Consider the following 19,785-nt stretch of genomic DNA (forward strand, 5'->3'; position numbering starts at 1 on the left):
ACTAGTTCTCGCATTTACGTGAGTTTGAGCTATTGGCATTGTAAATGACAATGCCTTTTTTTTTTAAACAGATTTTATTGAAAGGTTGCACACATTCCGCAGAGCTCTGCACACCAGAGATTTCTGCAGGACAAAGTATCACATCAATTGAGATGCAAACAGCTTTACTTTTCTTTGAGAAACAAACATAAACAAAGCAATACTAGGCACTCCCCCTATTCCTCTCCCCCCACTTTAACTCCCCCCTCTCGGATCCCACCCCCCCAAGTCGCACAAAGCTCGTCACGTGTCTCCTACATATTATACATCTAAATGACTACATACATGTACACTCTACCATGGCCCCTTTATATCCCTTCCGGCAGGTCTTCCCGGTCCACCAGCGGCTCAAGCCACAGACCCCTAAAGTCAGCCCAGAGCTTCCAGATTCTATAGTGCTTTCGTGGGCATCCTCGGGCTACAAAAATCGGCTGCTCCATTCCCATGCAGAAGTCTAACCCTCTCTTCCATACCACCACAGATGGAGCTCGCGGGTCTTTCCACGCCCTAGCCACGTCTCTTTTAGCCAATGTGAGATCCAGTCGCAACAAATGCCTCTTGTAAACATTGCCGCCCACCCCATCCAACACATGCAGTAAACCTAGATGCTGCGTGCGGGGGAGCTCTCACCCCAGAACCTCAGACATGCAATCCAGCACCCCCCTCCAGAACCGATCTAGAGAGCTACAACTCCACAGTGTATGTATAAATTTCCCCACTTCCTGGCCACATCTGAGACAGTCCGGAGGTGCAATCAGTCCTGCCCGCCATAACCACTCCTTAGTGAAATACACTCTATGTAGATACTTAAATTGGATGATCCTGAAAGGACTTAAGAGTCGTGCCGGACAGCACAGCTCCCAGCGTTGAAATTCCAATGCTGTCCCATCCTCGGAAACCCTGTAATGTCGCTAGCTCAGGTAGCCGCCCGTTGTGCCACAGGGGGGTTTCACCAGTCAAGGTGTTCCACCATCCCATGAGACGCAGTGCCTGTCTCCATATCTGAAACACCACCTGTGTGACCGGTGGTAACGTCTTCCACAATTGCCACGCATACAGAATTGTGTGTGGCGTATGAGAACCCATAAGGCAGCGCTCCAGGGCATATGCCGGGTCTCCCCTGTCGCAATACCACCCCTCGTTCAGGACTAGAAGGCGTGAGGCCTGATAATAAGAAAGGATATCAGAAGTCGCCAAGCCCCCACAATAGGTAGTTAAAAAACAGGTGCGCAGTGCTACCCGCACTGTGCCCACCGCCCAGAGGAACTGCCCCAGTATGGAGTTTACCTGTCGGAACCATTGAGGCGGGATTGGGAAGGGGAGGTTCTGTAATTGGTATATCAGCCTTGGAAGGGCTACCATTTTGAAAATGGCCGACCTACCATATATCGTCAGTGGCATGCGGGACCACATCTTGATATCCGTCCGGACCCGTTCCCACACCGGCGCTATATTCCGCTCCCATGAGAGTGTGGGGTCCTCAGATATAAACACCCCATGTACTTAATACCACCCACAGCTACCTGGAGTGTAGAAGCCCAGTCCCCCACCTCTGCGCGCCTCCCCAACACCCATAGAGTTGACTTGCGAGGGTTCATAAATAGCCCTGATGTTTCCCCGAAGATTTGCATGATTTGCAGTATAAGCGGCCCTGACCTATTAAGGTCTGTAAGGAAAAACAGGACATCGTCCGCATAGAGCTCAATCCAATCGGACAGTCCCCGCGCCCACTCGAACCCCTGCAGTTGCGCATCGATGCGCACCCATGCCGCCAGCGGCTCCATAGCTAGGGCAAATAGGTACGACGAAAGGGACAGCCCTGCCGGGTGCCACGCCCGATGGAGAACTTAGTGGATATGGCCCCTGCTACTCGATCCGAGGCTGTCAAATCCGTGTATAGAAGTCACAGATACGAGAGGAAGCGGGCCCCAGGTTGAGCCGAGGCAAGAGCGCAAGCAGGTAGACCCAACTCAGCGAATAAAATGCCCTGTCCATGTCTGCTAATAAGAGTGCAGCCTGTTCCCCCGTATTCTGAACCAATGCCACCGCTACATGCGCTCGCCGAATATTATGTCTGGTTGCCCTTGGGGGCATAAAACCAGCCTGGTCTGGATGGACCAGTGCTGCGATGTGAGGTAAAAGTCGGTTAGCCAATGCTTTGGCCAAAATTTTGGCCTCCACATTTAGCAAAGAGATGGGGCGGTAGGATGCGTGATGCTCTGGGGGCCAGCCTGGCTTATGGAACGCCACCACTTCAGCGTGTCTCCAATCTGGAGGGAGGCTACCTTGTTCCCTGGCCTCCTCCAAGGCCGCCCTATAGTGCGTACCCAGTTGTAGGTGATATTTCTTGAAAAATTCACTAGGGAACCCGTTGGGTCCGGGAGCTTTTCCTGTGTTAAGCTCGCCCAGGGCCGTGCCCAGCTCCTCCTCCGTCAGCGGAAGCTCAAGGAGCTCTCGCACATCATCCGATACCCCACGAGGTGATAAGTCAGCAATACATTTATCTACCACATCTTCACTAAGGCATTCGTTCGGGGCATACAGGTCTGCATAATATGCAGCGAAGCCTTCTGATAACTCTTTCGGTTCCGTAACCAAAGCACCCGCTCCATCCAGTATCCCTGGCAGGGCCTGCGCCTGAAAGGTGCCCTGACACAGCCGGTGCAACATCGTTACCAATTTGTCCCCCCACTGGTATATCCTACTGCGCGTTGCGAGCCATATCTGCCGCGCATCATCCAGCAGCAGAGAGGCATAGGACTGTTGCGCTAGAAGTAATTGCCCCACCACATGGCCCTCGCCCTCAGCACTGCCCCGACACTCCAACGCCTCAATCTAGGCCTCGGCCTGTTCCAATTCCGCCCTGTGCCGCTTCCAGGCAGCCGCACACCAAGCTATGTCCACCCCCTGTAGCGTGGGTTTCAGGGCCTCCCACACCGTCCCGGCACTTGCGATGGACCCTACGTTCTCAAATAAGTATTCAGCTATGGCCTCGCCAATATGTTTCTGATAGTCAGCGTGCTGCAGGTGCAATACGGATAAGCGCCACCGAAATGGCTGCCGCCCTCTGTCTAAACAAATGTCAACTATAACGGGGGAATGGTTCGAGAGTCCACGCGGTAGTATGTCCGCCGATTCCACCCTACCAACCAGTGATCTGGGAACAAAGATATAATCCAGTCTGGAAAAGGACTTGTGAACAGCTGAAAGATATATGTACTCTCGCCTAGTTACTTGCAGGTGCCGCCACATGTCCACCAAACCCAAGCCCCCAACCATGTCTCTCAATTTGGTGGATTGGCCCACTACCTGGCCCCCTCGGCCTATACCTATCTCTGAATCCATCCATAATGTCATTCCAATCCCCTCCTACCACAGCCAGCGCATCAGGAATATCGTCCCACACCGCTAACAACTTCTCAACCATCGACCATTGCAGAGGGGGCGGTGCATAAACGCATCCCAACACCAGAGGCTCCTCGCCTATCATACCCTTGACAAATAAGTATTGTCCCTGTGTATCAACCCATTGAACAGAGTGAACATATGGAATCCTGCGATGTACTAATATGGCCACCCCCCTGGGTCCTCTAGTAAAGCCTGCATGATAAACCTGGTGAAAGCCATACAGCTGGAAGAACAAGGTCTTAGTACCTAATAGGTGGGTTTCCTGCAGCATCAACACATGCGCTCCAGCCAGCTTTGCCTGCTGTAACACTGCCCCCCTCTTAATCTTGTCTAGGACTCCCAGTGTTGCGCAATCACACGAGCCCCTCCAGTTGTTTCCTTCTCGATGCTGTAATGTCCCAACCCCCTCGTGAACCAATTAACACAACAAGGATATAAACTCTTGATGGGCCAATTCGTCCCCAAGGGAAAGGGGAAGTGGAGAGAGAAACAAGACAAAACACTTCTTCTTCCTTTCAGATCCAGGTTCAGTTTCTCGTGAGAAGTGTTCTGGGCCTTGTTTGAATCACTTGCTGTTAACAATAATACACAAAGATTTGTACAAGAATCTTCCTTAAAGAGTTTAAACACCAAATCTAAAGAGAAAATCACCAACCATTATTCAATTGGCCCATGCCTACACTTCAATGGGTCTTTGATACATTTTGTCTCCTTATTCGGATATGTACCCTTGAAACACCAAGAAACAATTTGTTAATTCACTCAGATACTCTTGTTTTCTTTTCAATAATCAATAATCACTCTATTAACAATTAGAGAGGTTAGTGTCGTTAATTACCATACTTAAAAAGTATTAAATATCAATCATACCTGTAGACCCAAAAAGGGAGAAGTCATGATTGGGATTCTACTCTGTAAAAGAGTTAAAAAGAAAAGAACATGCCCAAAACAAGCAGACTATAAACTAGAAACCAGAATGGTTTACACCTCTTGTAATGTCAAATTTCAACTGAATCTAAGTGTTAAATCACACTAATTATCAGAAATTGTCCGTACACTTTTAACACAAGGTATTGTTTTAAACTTTCCGGTACTTGATTACTTTCTTATGCATTCAAAATAAAGATGTAACTGCATACAGTTCAATTTCAATTTGCATTGTCTTATGCTTATTTCCACTTGCTTGATCCAAGGCTTGTTTGTTTCTTGGGTCTTTGCCGTCAAGAAAAGATTTCAACATCAATTCTAAGAAAGTACGATAATATCGAGTGGTCGCCTAGCAACCCAAAGGCTTTCTGTCCTTCTTTTGTCTTTCAGGATCTCGCCGAAAGTTTTCCGCTGGGAGGGGCCGGTTCCGGTGAAGTCCGAGGAGTTCCTGGAGTCCGGGAGTTTGATCGAGGAAGGGAGAAGGCGTCGCGTGGAAACAGGTAAGAGTTGGAGCTTGAAGCAATGTCTGGCCGGGAAATGGAAAGGCGAAGGGCTGGAGGGTCGCGCAGAACCTCCGAGGCGAGAGATGAAACTGGAGCTCTCGTGGTGACGAAGTGCAAGGAAGCGAAGCACTGTCACGTTCACGAGCGCTTCTTTATGTAGAGTGCCAACAACTGTCATTAATTTGCATATGCCTCACGAGGAGCCCAATTAGTCGAACACGAGCAGGAAGCACGCGGGACACGTTTTAGGCACATGGATAAACAAGCATTGCTAACAGCAAATGGTTGTTTCTAAACAAGCATTGCTAACTGAAAACGACGATTCATTAAAGTTAGCTGAATGAAGTTACTCTAATGTCAGAATAACGTTAACACATTTATAAGCATACAATGCAAGCAAGAATTATCTGATAGTTGCATGAGCCCCCTTAACAGTCCCCCCCCCCCCCCCCCCCAAAGGCCGCCTTATAGGACGGGGTTTGTCCGGATGTTGAGCATGAAATGACCTTATCAATCTTGGAGCATGTACATTTCTTTCAGGTTCCCACGATCTCTCCGAAGGGTCATAACCCTTCCAGTCGATAAGATAATAAAGACGACCTTGAACATGCTTTGCATCTAAAATCTTTTTAACTTCGTATTCAAGATGGTCTCCCACTACAATTGGAGGAGGGGGGTTGTCAGGTCGTGTAGCTGGATTATGGGGTTTCAGAAGGGAAACGTGAAAGACTGGGTGAATAGCATACTCTTCAGGAAGAATCAACCTGGATTCAATACTTTTTCAATAGGGAATGGGCCAATGTATTTGGGCTTTAATTTCCTAGGGCCTTCTATCTGAATATTTCTAGTAGACAACCAGACTAACTGTCCTCCCTGATCGGAAGGGGCTGGTAACCTATGCTTATCTGCTGATTTTTTCATTTTTACTTTGTTTCTAGCCAAGTTCTTTTTAACCTGTTCCTGAATTTTTAACAATTCAGTTAACCTCTCAGTAACTGCAGGCATATCGAGTTGTTTTTCTGGGATAATCACTGGAATAGATCGTGGGTGTTGTCCTGTTAGAAAATAAAAGGGAGAACAACCCAAGGCGGCATGTGAAGTGTTATTGTATGAAAATTCGGCCCTAGGCAAAACTTCATCCCAGTTATTAGTCATTGTGGACAAAAGACAGCGTGAGCCTTTTTCTAAAGACTGATTTACTTTTTCAGTTTGGCCATCTGTCTGAGGATGGAAGGATGAAGACAGAGCCAATTCAAACCCTAGTTGTTTGCTGAGCTGAGTCCAAAATTTTGAAACAAATTGCGGGCCTCTGTCCGAAATAATCTTATTTTGGAGGCCATGCAATTTCACAATGTTGACTAAAAATATGTTACTGAACTCAACTGCCGAAGGCATTTTAGGTAAAGGAATAAAATGTCCCATTTTAGATAATAAATCCACCATCACTAGTATCGTGGTATAACCATTGGATTTAGGCAAGTCAGTAACAAAATCCAGGCTAATTGTGTGCCATGGAAATGGAGGTATTTCCATGGGTTGAAGTAATCCCATAGGAGCTGAATGGAGAGCCTTTTGTCGTGCGCATACTGGACAAGCTTTGATGTATTGTTGAACATCAGAGGTAATGTTTGCCCGCCAAAAATGTCGCTGGCACAATTCCAAGGTTTTGTTTGTTTCAGGATGAGCTGCCATGGCTAAATCATGATTCCATTGTAAAACTTGGTTCTGTAGCTCCTTGGTGGGAACGAACATTTTATTTTTGTGAAAGAAAAAGCCTTCTCTTACAGAATTAAATTTCTGAGATACCCATTGTTTTGGTTCTAAGGTCTTAATCTGTTTCTTTATCAAGTCAAAGAAAGTGTCTGAGTGAATCTCGGCTACGATTTTTTCTTTCGGAATGATACTTGGTGATTCTTTATTCTGGTCCTGATGTTTATTACAGACCCGACATGATGAAGTGTCTGATAAAAGTTGTTTATTTCCTGGACGATAAGTTATCAAAAAATCTAATTCACTGAAGAATTGTAACCACCGCATTTGTCTAGGGGTAAAGGCCTTTACCGTAGAATAGAATTGCAGGTTCTTGTGGTCTGAGTAAACTGTCATGGTATGTTTAGCTCCTCGGAGATGATGTCTCCATTCTTGGAACACTGCTTTTATTGCCAGTAGTTCTCGTTCGGTTATGGTGTAATTTTGCTCAGCTAACAGCAGTTTACGAGAATAGAAGGCAACAGGATGTAAATGCCTGGTTTCAGAATCTTTCTGCATTAACACACCACCCAGAGCTGTTAGTGAGGCATCCGCCTCAACAAAGAATGGCCTATCTGGATCAGGATGCACCAGGATGGGTGCCGAAGTAAAGCCTGTTTTAGACTACTAAAAGCTTGATCAGCCTCCTCTGTCCATAGAAATTTTCTTCCCTTTTTTAGTATGTGTGATGGGGGCTACTATATCAGAAAATCTAGAAATAAATCTTCTGTAAAAGTTTGCAAACCCCAATATTCTTTGTGTGTCTTTTACTGAGGTTGGTGCTGGCCAATTCAGGATTGCTTCCACTTTTCTGGGGTTCATTATGATTCCTTCGGGAGACAACCAGTATCCTAAAAATTCTACTTTGGATGTATTGAAAACACATTTTTCTAATTTCACAAACAACAAGCGTGAGGAAGGCCCGCATTGGGGGGCGCTCTTTCAGCCTTAAGGCCTCCCAGCTGTGGAACTCGCTTCCATTGGCACTCCGTAGCACTCCCAACTTGCTTCAATTCAGGAAGAATTTGAAGACTTGGCTTTTTAATCACTCTGTTTAGGTGGGTTTCTTTCTCCTTCTCTTTTGGGTTCTGTTTTACTTGTTATGTTGATTATACACTGTAAGTTGCCTGTGGAAAGCGCCGGGACACTCTTTTAGAGTAGCCGAGCGCTATAAAAATGCACTTTAACATAACATAACATAACATAACATAACAAGTTGTTTCTTAATCTCGGCAAAACCGATCTAACATGCTGCACGTGATCTTCAGTATTTTTTTAATAAATCAAGATGTCGTCAATATATACTATACAGCAGACATCTAAAAGATCATGTAGTATTCATTAATGAAGTATTGAAACGCAGCTGTGGCGTTACAAAGACCAAACGGCATAACCGTATATTCAAAAAGGCCAAATTTTGTCCGGAAAGCTGTTTTCCACTCATCCCCTTCTTTTATTCGAATTAAGTGGTAAGCTCCTCTTAGGTCTAATTTCGTATAAATACTGGAGCCTTTAACCTGATTTAACAGTACTGGGATCAATGGTAAGGGATACCTGTTCTTAATTGTTGCCTTATTAACAGCGCGATAATCGATGCAAGCCCTCAAGTCACCTGTCTTCTTAGCCACGAAGAAGAGAGGCGATGAGACCGGTGATGTTGAATGTCGAATTAACCCAATTTCTAATAGTTCATCTAAGTAAGTTCTTAAATATTGATTCTCAGGTTCCGTTAGCGCAAATATCCTACTGCATGGTAAAACTGCTCCGGGAATTAGATCAATTCTACAATCGTAAGCTCTGTGTGGTGGCAATTTTGTGGCTTTGACTGGATCGAATACGTCGGAGAAATCTTGGTGCTTAGTAGGGATATGTATTGTCTCATGATCTAAGGTTGAGCAAACAAGAGGCATAACCGGATCTTTAGTTTCCTGATAACAATGTAATTTACAATAAGACGACTTTAAGGAGACTGTTCTTTTTTGCCAATCAATTCTTGGATTATGTAATTCTAGCCAAGGGATTCCAAGAATTGCACCAAAAGTAGGAGTATCAATAAGATCAAAAACAGTATTCTCAGTATGGCCGTTGTCAGCTACGATAGTTAAGGGTTCGGTATGAAACCTTATTAGACCAGAGGATAAAGCCGAACCATCTACTGCTCTTACAGGCTCTGGTTCTTCTTTAGGCACTTGGGTGAGTTGAAGTTTATGAGCTAATTCTAAGTCAAAGAAGTTACCAGTAGCTCCAGAATCAATGAGCACTGGTATGCTATGTCTTTGTTGGGTAGATAGTATAAATATCACTCGTATTGTAAAATGCTTTGGAATCCGGTTAATCACATTTGTAGCATACTGAGAGATCTTTGAGACAACACCTCCTGGAGAAACGATCTCTTCTTTCTCCGAGGATCCTAGTTTTCCGACATTAATGATGGATTTTTCTCAACTTCTACTACCTTTTTCTTAACCGGTCTTCTTGTGCAATCTTTAGCAAAATGGCCTGGTTTACCGCAATAAAGACATAAATTCCCTTTATGTCATCTCCCTTTTTCTTCTTGGGTCAAGGGTCCCTTAATTCCACCAATCTGCATTGGTTCAGTTACTGCGCTTTTGTCCTCAACCTCTTTTCTATCGGTTTTAAAATGCAAATTCCTTATGTCTCCTCTGGGTCTTTCACTCTTTCTTTCCCCCAATCTATGATCTAATTTTACCACTAAATCTTGAAATTCAGCAAAGTCATCAGGTAGATTAATGATATGGGCTAAAGAATCTTTCAAGTCATCTTTCAGTCCACGATAAAACAGAGATACTCTTTTCTCTTCAGGCCAATGAGTCTCAGCCAAAAGTCTGTTAAAGGTTGTGATATAGGTAATCAGGTCTTTAGACCCCTGACGAAGACTAAGAAGCTCATTGTCAGATGCCTGAAAAAACACGTGTTTAGCAACAAGCATTGGAAATGAAATAGGTCTCGCATTAGGAAAGTTTGAGCTATTGGTCTTATAAATGATTTTTTTTTATTCATGTGTTGTTTTTGAAAATACCTAAATTAATAGCTTTGTCATTTACAATGCCAATAGTTATAACTTTCGCAAATGTGACACCTATAGCATTTGTAATGCAACATGTTTTGTATTTACGTGACTTAGATGTATTGATATTACAAATAACAATGGATTTACATTTTTTAAAATAATTAATACTTAAATAATTAATTTAATTTTTAATGTCAATAGCTTTAAGTTTTGTAAATAACTTTTGTGAAGATTATGTTCAGTGTTTTTTATTGTGACAAAAATCCAAGAACAAAAGTGAAATATTAACATCTTTTTGTGATTTGTAATAAAGCTTGAAAGCTTGAAAACAGCTTGAAACATTGAAAGAACATATTTGAACCAGTGATGCTGTGGTGGTGCTGAGTGATGCTCTTGTTACGCTGAGTAATGCTGTGGTGGTGCTGAGTGATGCTGTGGTGGTGCTGAGTGATGCTGGGGTGGTGTTGAGTGGTGCTGTAGTGGTGCTGAGTGATGCTGCGGTGGAGCCGAGTGTTAATGTGGTGGTGCTGAGTGATAATGTGTTGGTGCTGAGTGATGCTGGGGTGGCGCTGAGTGATGATGTGGTGATGCTGAGTGGTGCGTGTGGTGGTGCTGACTGTTGCTGGGGTGGTGCTGAGTGATGCTGTGGTGTTGCTTAGTGATGCTGTGGTGGTGCAGAGTGGTGGAGAGTGGTGCTGTGGTGGTTCAGTGTGGTGCTGTGGTGGTTCTGTGGTGGCACTGTGTGGTGCTGTGGTGGTGCTGAGTGATGCTGTGGTGGTGCTGAGTGGTGCTGTGGTGGTGTTGAGTGGTGCTGTGGTGGTGCTGAGTGGTGCTGTGGTGGTGCTGAGTGATGCTGTGGTGGTGCTGAGTGATGCTGTGGTGCTGCTGAGTGATGCTGTGGTGGTGCTGAGTGGGAGATGGGGAGAGGGAGAAAAAAGAGAGCAGGGAGAGGGTAAAGAGAGGGAGAGAGAGGAGAGAGAGGGGGGAGAGAGGAGAGAGAGAGAGACGTAGACGGGGAGAGGAGAGGGAAGAGAGGGAAAGGAAGAGAGGGTGAGGGAAGAGAGGGGGAGGACGAGAGCGAAGGACGGAGGGGAGAGAGCGGGGAGGGAGAGAAAGAGGAGAGCAGACAGAGGGGGATATGGGGAGAGGGAGAAAAAGGAGAGCAAGGGGATGGTAAAGAGAGGGAGAGAGGAGAGAGAGGGGGAGAGGGTGAGAGAGGAGAGAGTGAGAGGGAAGGGAGGGAAAGGGAGAAAGGGAGACAGAGAGTGGGAGAGTGAGAGAGTGAGGGGAGGGAGAGAGAGGGAGGACGAGAGGGAAGGAGGCAGAGTGAGAGAGGGAGAGAGAGAGGAGAGCAGGGAGAAGGATAGAGGAGGAGAGAGTGAGAACCATATTATCGACTCCAGCACCATGAAATACCAGGAAGGCACGTTTGGTTTAGGAGCTTGATGCATAATAATAAAAATCAAGCAAATAATTGGAAGCACTCCTCATGGAAACGGGGAACCTCACAGGCTACATTTTAATTGGGGTCAGGAACTGTGAATTAAGGGGATTTCGCAACGCAACATTACACTGTAGAAGTTGTGAATTTAACGTAACTGGGTGTAGGCAGAGAAATTAGGTCAAACAAATGATATTCCGGAATACACTTCAGTCATGAATCAGAAAATTTACCATGCAGGTAGTACACTGTAAATAAACATTTAGGATAATGCTAAGTTTGGCAGGCACATTTTTGCTGAGCAGCTGAGTGCTTTGCAGTGGCATGCTCAGTGTGAGGCATTACAATTTACACAGCGACTACAACAAGCATTGGGGTGTATTAGGCAAACAAAGACGCAAGCACAGTGTGAGGGTGAGGGGGCAACGCAGGGGGGAGGATTACAAACGCCATGGGAGAGGGGAGCAATTTGAGTGCGGCGGAAGCATCAAAGGGCTGGAAATGCGTGGGGGGAAGGGGCGCAACACGGTGAAATGGAGCAAGCAGGCCACATGTGACGAGCCCTAAAGTCAACGCAAAGTGCATCCCAATTACAACCCAGAAGCACAGGATTCTGCAATTTAGGTAACAACTTTCACAATAAACCTCATGAACAGAAGCGTAATGGTAACCACAAAAGAAGCGTTTTTGTAACTTTCACTTCTTCCGCTTTTCCTCCTAACGTGGCCCCTTGTGCTCGAATAATAGTTTTATTTCTGAAATCTGCTTTACAGCAAAGGGCGTTTCACTTTCTAATAGGAAATTCAGAGGGCAGTGTTTCCAGATGTGAAAACAATACGCATGGCAAAGCGTTACACTAAAAAGCTCCGAAGGCAGGGTCAGCAAAGATAGTGCAGGCAGAAATAGAAAGCATATGGGTTATGAAAAAAAAAAAACACAGTAAGCGAAGTAATGGTATTATGCCCGATCTGCGAGTGGGAGTGATGTACATTAAAGAAACCTGAGGCACCACAAAATATGATATATTAATGAACGTGTTGGTGTTGAAGATAAAATAATATAGACATTTACAAACAGTAGTATGCAATTATTCCACTTGGTGGCACTAACTTTTGTTAAACTCTCACAAGGCGTGTACGACTCTTCAGTCAAACTGGCCAAGCACTAAGTTATCAAATGCGACCCTTGCGTGGAAAAGGCTATGAAAGACTGGCTAGCTTTAGAAACAAGACAGCTCACTGGGGAGCGGGGCACATGCCCCGAGGCCACAAAATACCTGAGAAACTGGTAGCAGTAGAGAGCGTCGGGCACAGAGACAACCCCGCCTAGGGAGGGCGGTGGAATGCTGGGCAGAGGAGGGACTGCTAGAGACTACTACGTGGGTAGCTTGGGGTGCAGAAAGAGAGTGCCGTAGAAGATAGGTTTTGAGAGATGCAAACTCGGCTGTTGAAAAAAGCCCAGCGCTGATTGAAAATCCTAAGAGACGGTGGTGTACCTGGGCATCATAAGGAAGAGGGGCAGAGTAATAATGGATGAGGGAAGGACATGACGGAGAGAGGGCAGGACAACAGAGAAACTGGTAGCAGTAGAGAGAGTCGGGCACAGAGACAACCCCGCCTAGGGAGGGCGGTGGAATGCTGGGCAGAGGAGGGACTGCTAGAGACTACTACGTGGGTAGCTTGGGGTGCAGAAAGAGAGTGCCGTAGAAGATAGGTCTTGAGAGATGCAAACTCAGCTGTTGAAAAAAGCCCAGCGCTGATTGAAAATCCTAAGAGACGGTGGCGTACCGGGGCATCATAAGGAAGAGGGGCAGAGTAATAATGGATGACGGAGAGAGGGCAGGACATGACATGACAAAATTCCTCACTCTCTCGTTGGTTTTCGTTGTTATGCGATATAAGAACATAAAATGTGATTATCTTTGAGTCATAATCGCTCGCTTGAGACTCATACAGGTTTCCTCTGAGTCTCTCTCTCTCGATAATGGGGTGTATGGTCATTTTCAAAATGGTTGTTCCACCAATAACTCTGCACATAAAACAGAACGCTTGTTTTAAAATCTCAGAGCAGTTTTGATGAAGATACCAGAAGTGGTGTGCTCACTCATGTGGGAAGGTGTAGTCCACAGTGCCTCTAGATTAATGCTGTCAATACACTCAGCCAAGCTTCCAGTTGCGCCGAAGAAAGGAAAGGGAGAGAGGTGGAATGGATAGAACCAGCGGTAACTAATTTTTTTTTTTTTAAACAAGTTTAAATGAAAGGAGACATGGCCTAGCGGCAGTGAAACTGAAAGTACGGCCGGCCGTGAATAATTAGGGGAGGAGAAATGGCTGAGTCAGAGCGCACCCTGGGGGCAATGAAAGGCTTTGATGCGGCAGGGGCGGAGCGGGAAGAGCTGCTGGCGGCAACAAGCCGGGGAACAGATGGCTGGCTTTGATGTGCACGCGCATTTTAGCTCAATGCGCTTGTGCATTGACCTAAAAACGCACGGGCACAGCATCAAATCGCCAGTTTGGTTAAACTCTGGATAAGCCCCTATATCTTTCGCCAGCACGAATGCGCAAGCGCATCGGCAGGAGAGACCTAAAAAGGTTGGACATGGCTATTTTAAAATTATGTAAGTTATGAATAATTGGATCATTTGTATCCACCAAAGGCATTGCCCAGTTTGCGGCCACACCTCCTAAATAAGAAATTATAAAGGCCACTTTGGCAGTATCGGAATCAAAAATCTGTGGTTTGCACATAAAGTTCAATTGGCACTGACTCATAAATTTAGAATATCTGTTACTCTCCCCTGTAAACCTCTCAGGATTAGCTAAAGGGACAGGACTGGGGGTAACCACCGTAACCTGTACAGGCTGTTCAACAGGTTGACTTACATGTGATTTGGTCTGAAAAACAGTGGTACCAAACTTAGGAGGGGTTAATATGGGCTTTCTTTCTTCTGTTGATTCTCTCCAAGAAGTAAACCCTAATCTAGTTTTATCTAACTCTTGTCTAAGGGATTGGTTTTCTAAACGTAGTCCCTCCATTTCGTCGTTTAATCTTTGCACTAGTTAGGTTAACTGAGGTATATCCATTTTGATTCGAGTTAGGACCACAGAATCAAGAGGAAACAAGGGTGGCTTCGCTTTCTGTTGCACAATCACACAAGCCTCTCCAGTTGTTTCCTTCTCGATGCTGTAATGTACCAACCCCCTCGTGAACCAATTAACACAACAAGGATATAAACTCTTGATGGGCCAATTTGTCCCCAAGGGAAAGGGGAAGTGGAGAGAGAAACAAGACAAAACACTGGTCTTCTTCTTTTCGGATCCAGGTTCAGTTTCTCGCGAGAAGTGTTCTGGGCCTTGTTTGAATCACTTGAAACAATAATACACAAAGATTTGTAAAGGAATCTTCCTTAAAGAGTTTAAACACCAAATCTAAATCACCAACCATTAATCAATTGGCCCATGCCTACACTTCAATGGGTCTTGGATACAATTTGTCTCCTTGTTCGGATATGTACCCTTGAAACACCAAGAAACAATTTGTTAATTCACTCAGATACTCTTGTTTTCTTTTCAATAATCAATAATCACTTTATTAACAATTGGAGAGGTTAGTGTCGTTAATTGCCATGCTTAAAAAGTATTAAATATCAATCATACCTGTAGACCCAAAAAGGAGGAGTCACGATTGGGGTTCTACTCTGTAAAAGAGTTAAAAAGAAAAGAACATGCCCAAAACAAGCAGACTAGAAACTAGAAACCAGAATGGTTTACACCTCTTGTAATGTCAAATTTCAACTGAATCTAAGTGTTAAATCACTCTAATTATCAAAAATTGTCCTTACACCTTTAACACAAGGTACTGTTTTAAACTTTCCGGTACTTGATTACTTTCTTATGCATTCAAAATAAAGATATATTATGCAGTTCAATTTCAATTTGTATTGTCTTATGCTTATTTCCACTTGCTTGATCCAAGGCTTGTTTGTTTCTTTGGTCTTTGCCGATAAGAAAAGATTTCAACATCAATTCTAAGAAAGTACGATAATATTGAGTGGTCGGCTAGCAACCCAAAGGCTTTCTGTCCTTCTTTTGTCTTTCAGGATCTCGCCGAAAGTTTTCCGCTGGGAGGGACCGGTTCCGGTGAAGTCCGAGGAGTTCCTGGAGTCCGGGAGTTTGATTGAGGAAGGGAGAAGGCGTCGCATGGAAACAGGTAAGAGTTGGAGCTTGAAGCGATGTCTGGCCGGGAAATGGAAAGGCGAAGGGCTGGAGGGTCGCGCAGAACCTCCGAGGCGAGAGATGAAACTGGAGCGCTCATGGTGACGAAGTGCAAGGAAGCGAAGCACTGTCACGTTCACAAGCGCTTCTTTATATAGAATGCCAACAACTGTCATTAATTTGCATATGCCTCACGAGGAGCCCAATTAGTCTAACACGAGCAGGAAGCACGCGGGGCACGTTTCAGGCACATGGAGAAACAAGCATTGCTAACAGCAAATGGTTGTTTATAAACAAGCATTGCTAACTGAAAACGACCATTCATTAAAGTTAGCTGAATGAAGTTACTCAAATGTCAGAATAACGTTAACACATTTATAAGCATACAATGCAAGCAAGAATTTTCTGACAGTTGCAAGAGCCCCCTTAACACCCCGCACGTTCCAACTAAGGACACGAAGAGAGCCTCTGGGCCCCTTGGTCCCACCTATAGGATTTGTCATCAGGGATTAATCAAAGCAGAAGCCCAGATTCTGGACTATGTAGGTGCACACATAACAACCTGTGAAACCCTAACGTGACTGTGCGACTTACACCCAACCAGAACAGATCCCCCCCATGAACCAACAAATCCCGCTTCCCCCACCCCCAACCCCCCACCCCATACCTCAAGAACATTGAAGTACCTGTTGCGGTATTAAAGACTCTCGGCCCCCAACGCAGGACCTGAGGCCATCCACACCAATGGATCCCCAACCAACAACCCATGAGACTTAAGCCATCCCCAACAAGCCTTAAACTAGGGGGGAAGAACGTCCTCCCACAATGTAGCTCCCTCCTCTCTGCCACAGCCCACAGTCACTCATAGCTTTACGAATAGCAACACATCAGCCCCCTCCAGCCTGCAAAGCAAGAATGCCAACAGTGCACAGTAACACATCGCTATGCAAAATTGTAATGGAAACCAGTTCCGCATCGCCCGCCAGTTAGATAAGCCAAGGTTCGATTGTCTGACCTTCAGGGGCTTCCTTCCCCTTATCCAAGGCACCGCCGGATATGGACCGCTGCCTGGATCCCCAGTTTCCCCTCTTCCGCGACTCCCAAGAGGTTTGCGACCGTGCCTCACTCAAGGATGAGTCCGACTCCAATCCCAGCGGCGTGTTTACCCTCACCTTCACCGTTTCATCAGTCCATTTAAATACCTCCTCAGGAGTATCAAAAAAGTGTGTGCGAGACTGATAGACCACCCGCAGGCGGGCCAGGATGAGCAAAGCGTAGGGGAGCTTAAGGTCTCGGAGACGAGCCTTGGCATAAACGGCCATAAATGATTGCCGTTGTAGTTGCACCAATCGCGTGTAGTCCGGAAAGATCAGAATACTCTGATCCCAAAAAGTATGGGTTCCTTGGCCCTAGCCTGCTGCAGGATAGTGTCACGGTCATGATAGTTCAGCAGTTTAGCTATTACAGGCCTTGGGCGTGCCCCCACTGGTGGCTTCTGCATGAGGGCCCTGTGTGCCCGCACTATCACAAAACATCTTGGGAGGGAATCAGGGAGGGCCAACTTTCTAGCCACTGCGTTAAGAAGCCCCCATATTACCCTTTTCACAGCCTTCTGGGAGTCCGACGAAACGCAGATTGTTCCGCCGGGCCCGTCCTTCCGCATCCTCAGCTCGGAGCGCCAGGCCCTTCAGGATGCCCTCCATACTAGCCACCTTACGTTTCAGGGCTGCAACGTCGTCCTCCACCGCCTATGTGATCCGGGCCACACGTTCTGCAAGTCCTGGCGCAAGAATGTGACATCCAACCCCACTGCGCCAATTTTCGCGTCCAGCATATCCCTGGACTGGGTTATGGCTGTCATCAAAGCTGCGTTATCCGGTCCGGAGTCCTGTTGGCCGCCTGCGGCTCCTTCACCCCCACCTGGCCCCGTGAACTTGTCGATGGGGCCATGCTTTGTGGTCCCGCCGCCGCCCTTGTCCCTCGTCACGGCCGTCAAATATGGAAGTCCGCCCAGGGAGAGCCCAGCCGACGCAGCCACAGGCAATCCCGCGCAGATACCACCAAGGCCGCAAATATTCTCCTGGGGCACACCCGGCCGGAGCAAGAGCCCCCCCGGGCCAGGGCCAACCATCTAGTCGTGTGCCCCCGGTACTCCTCACCAGGCTCTAGAAGTGGAGCGGGCCAGCACCCACGCTGGGCCACAGGATACTGTCCAGGCCTGTGTCACCAAGGCAACAATCACACTCCTGGGCTACTCCCAGCCAGATAACAGGGACCCCCAAGCCAGGGCCTGCCATCCATCGTGCGCCCCCAGTTCTTTCCCCAGGCTCCAGGGCTGAAGTAGGCACTGCTCCGGCCCTCGCACCGCTCTCACCTCCGTCGCGGCCCAGTTCGATCGCCGTATGATAGTCCACAGGCCCCCTCCAGCCTTGTGCTCCAGTAATGCCCCAATGCCCCATGTCGCTCTCCTCCCTCCTGAGGGCCGATGTCATGTTGATTAGTACCCTTCCATTTCTGGTGCTTTGCAGTCATTTTAAGATCTTCTTAGTGTTTCTCAAATGGGTGTAATTTCTGTTAGTTATATGTTTCTCTCGTCTTCACTGCTTAATTTTCCTTACGAGAAAGTGTCACTCATACTTGTTGAAATGTCACTCATAATTACATTGAAATTATGAAAATGTCACACGTAGCAATCTGAAACCTTGGCAGTTATGCGCCTGCACCCGTAAGTACTCGCACCTCTTCTGATACTTGTATTGCTGACTTTGGGAGCACTTTTCTGAGCTTTATTTTGTAATGCGCAGGAAGCACTTTAACTATTATCTTGCTCACTAATGCGCTGGAAGCGATTCCAGTATGTTGTCCATCAACGCGCCTTCTGTGCTGCACCTCTTTTGCTTGAGGGTTGTCTTGAGAGTTGGTTTCCCCGCTCTAACTCTTGTTTTAACTGTAAGGATGGGCCGGTCTCTCCGCTCCTGATGTTCACCAAACTAACAGAGGCCACAGTGAACAAGCGGCTAACCAAATCCCTTGAGTGTAACTTCTGCACTAAGACCAACCAGGGCTCCAAAATGGTCTCGCTACAGAGACAGGGGCGGCTAAAGCCCAGCAGAATATTATAGATATTATATATGGGGGTTGTGTAGGTGAGGCCTCTGATTTTATGAGATCTGTCAGCAGCCTTTGACACCATCTCCCACTCCACTTTACTACAGAGATTGGAGATTGGGGGAAAGTGCTTGCTTGGTTCTTATCCTTTTTGAAAGATCTGTCCCACGCGGTGGCATTAGCTAACTTCAGAACAACCCCGAAGACGATCACTACAGGAGCCCCCTCTCCAGGGCTGGTTTTGAGCCACAATCTTTTCAGTCTTTACATGGCCCACTTATCCAGCTTGATTGAGTATTTCAATATCGTCTCTGATCGATGATACACAAATCATTAGATTAGAAGTAAATACAGGTAAGATAGCCTCTAACTTCAGGTGCTCCCGCCAGGAAGTCGTGGATTGGACAAGCTCAAACTCTGGTGCTCAACAGTGAAATAACTGAAATGGTGGTATTTGGGACTGGAGCCTCACGGGCACAAGAGTGCTGCCCAGTGTCCCATTCCATCTGGTCAGTAACTTGGGTGGACTCTCATCTGTCCTTAAAAGAGAAGATTAAAACCACTCGCTTTACAGGATCCTGACTGCTAAACGTTATTGGAAGAATACTTTCATTCATCCCTGCTTCATCTAGAAGGACCTGGCTCTGGCCCTGATCCTATTGAGAATGGATTCCTGCATCTCTTTATACGTAGGTACATCTAAATATCTCCTACGTAGGTTGCAGCTGCTACAGAACACAGCAGCTAGGCTGGTTCTGTACTTAAAGAAATCAACATCCATCTCCAAGAAACTGGTCAAATTGGACTCGCTTCCTGTCCTGAAATTATGTCAATTTGAAGCACTTCATCTCATAAAACACTCTACAATCGGGGCCAGCATCCTTATATACTTTTTGCCTGGTATTGGCCAGCCCGAGCTGGGAGATCCCGCCATGCATTCCCTAAGTTCAGGAAAACCAGAATAGGTGGCTGCTCTCTGCCTGTATTGACGAGGGATACCTGGAATGCCCTCCCACCTGACTTGGGCACCCAAGAAAACTTGAGTTCTGTCAGGAAACAATTCAAAACCTTTCTGTTTTTAAATAACATCTAGGTCCCCACATTTGTGTCCAGCGGGTGTGAAATTGCTACTTATGTTGTCATACTAACGCCAGGACACATCTTTCCTTGAGAAGCTGCTCACGGCTACGTAAATTGGGTCTCATGTCACATCACATCATAAGCCATCGATCTTTGGGGAACAGATCTTTGCAGGTATAGACACCCTCCCAGGTTAAAAGGCACCGGGAACTGAATGTCTGATATAGAGTTTTACAAAGCTTTCAATCATAAACCGATGAAGATGGTGATAGTGCCAAAAGTCAA

General features: G+C 46.2%; 1 protein-coding gene across 3 annotated transcripts in view; it reads left to right on the plus strand.

The window, feature by feature from the left end:
• LOC147745341 (uncharacterized) overlaps nt 1–19,785 on the plus strand; it is a 212,349-nt gene that overhangs the window by 178,337 nt on the left and 14,227 nt on the right. For 2 of the 3 annotated variants that reach the window (XR_015307483.1, XR_015307482.1), the window contains 2 exons: nt 4,765–4,874; nt 15,198–15,307. The gene's annotated coding sequence lies outside the window, so the exon portion shown is untranslated. The remainder of the gene's footprint in view (nt 1–4,764; nt 4,875–15,197; nt 15,308–19,785) is intronic. The other variant, XR_015307484.1, reaches the window with a different exon arrangement.

This window comes from Lissotriton vulgaris, chromosome 1_1 (genome assembly GCF_964263255.1).
Source record: "Lissotriton vulgaris chromosome 1_1, aLisVul1.2, whole genome shotgun sequence".
NCBI lineage: Eukaryota > Metazoa > Chordata > Amphibia > Caudata > Salamandridae > Lissotriton > Lissotriton vulgaris.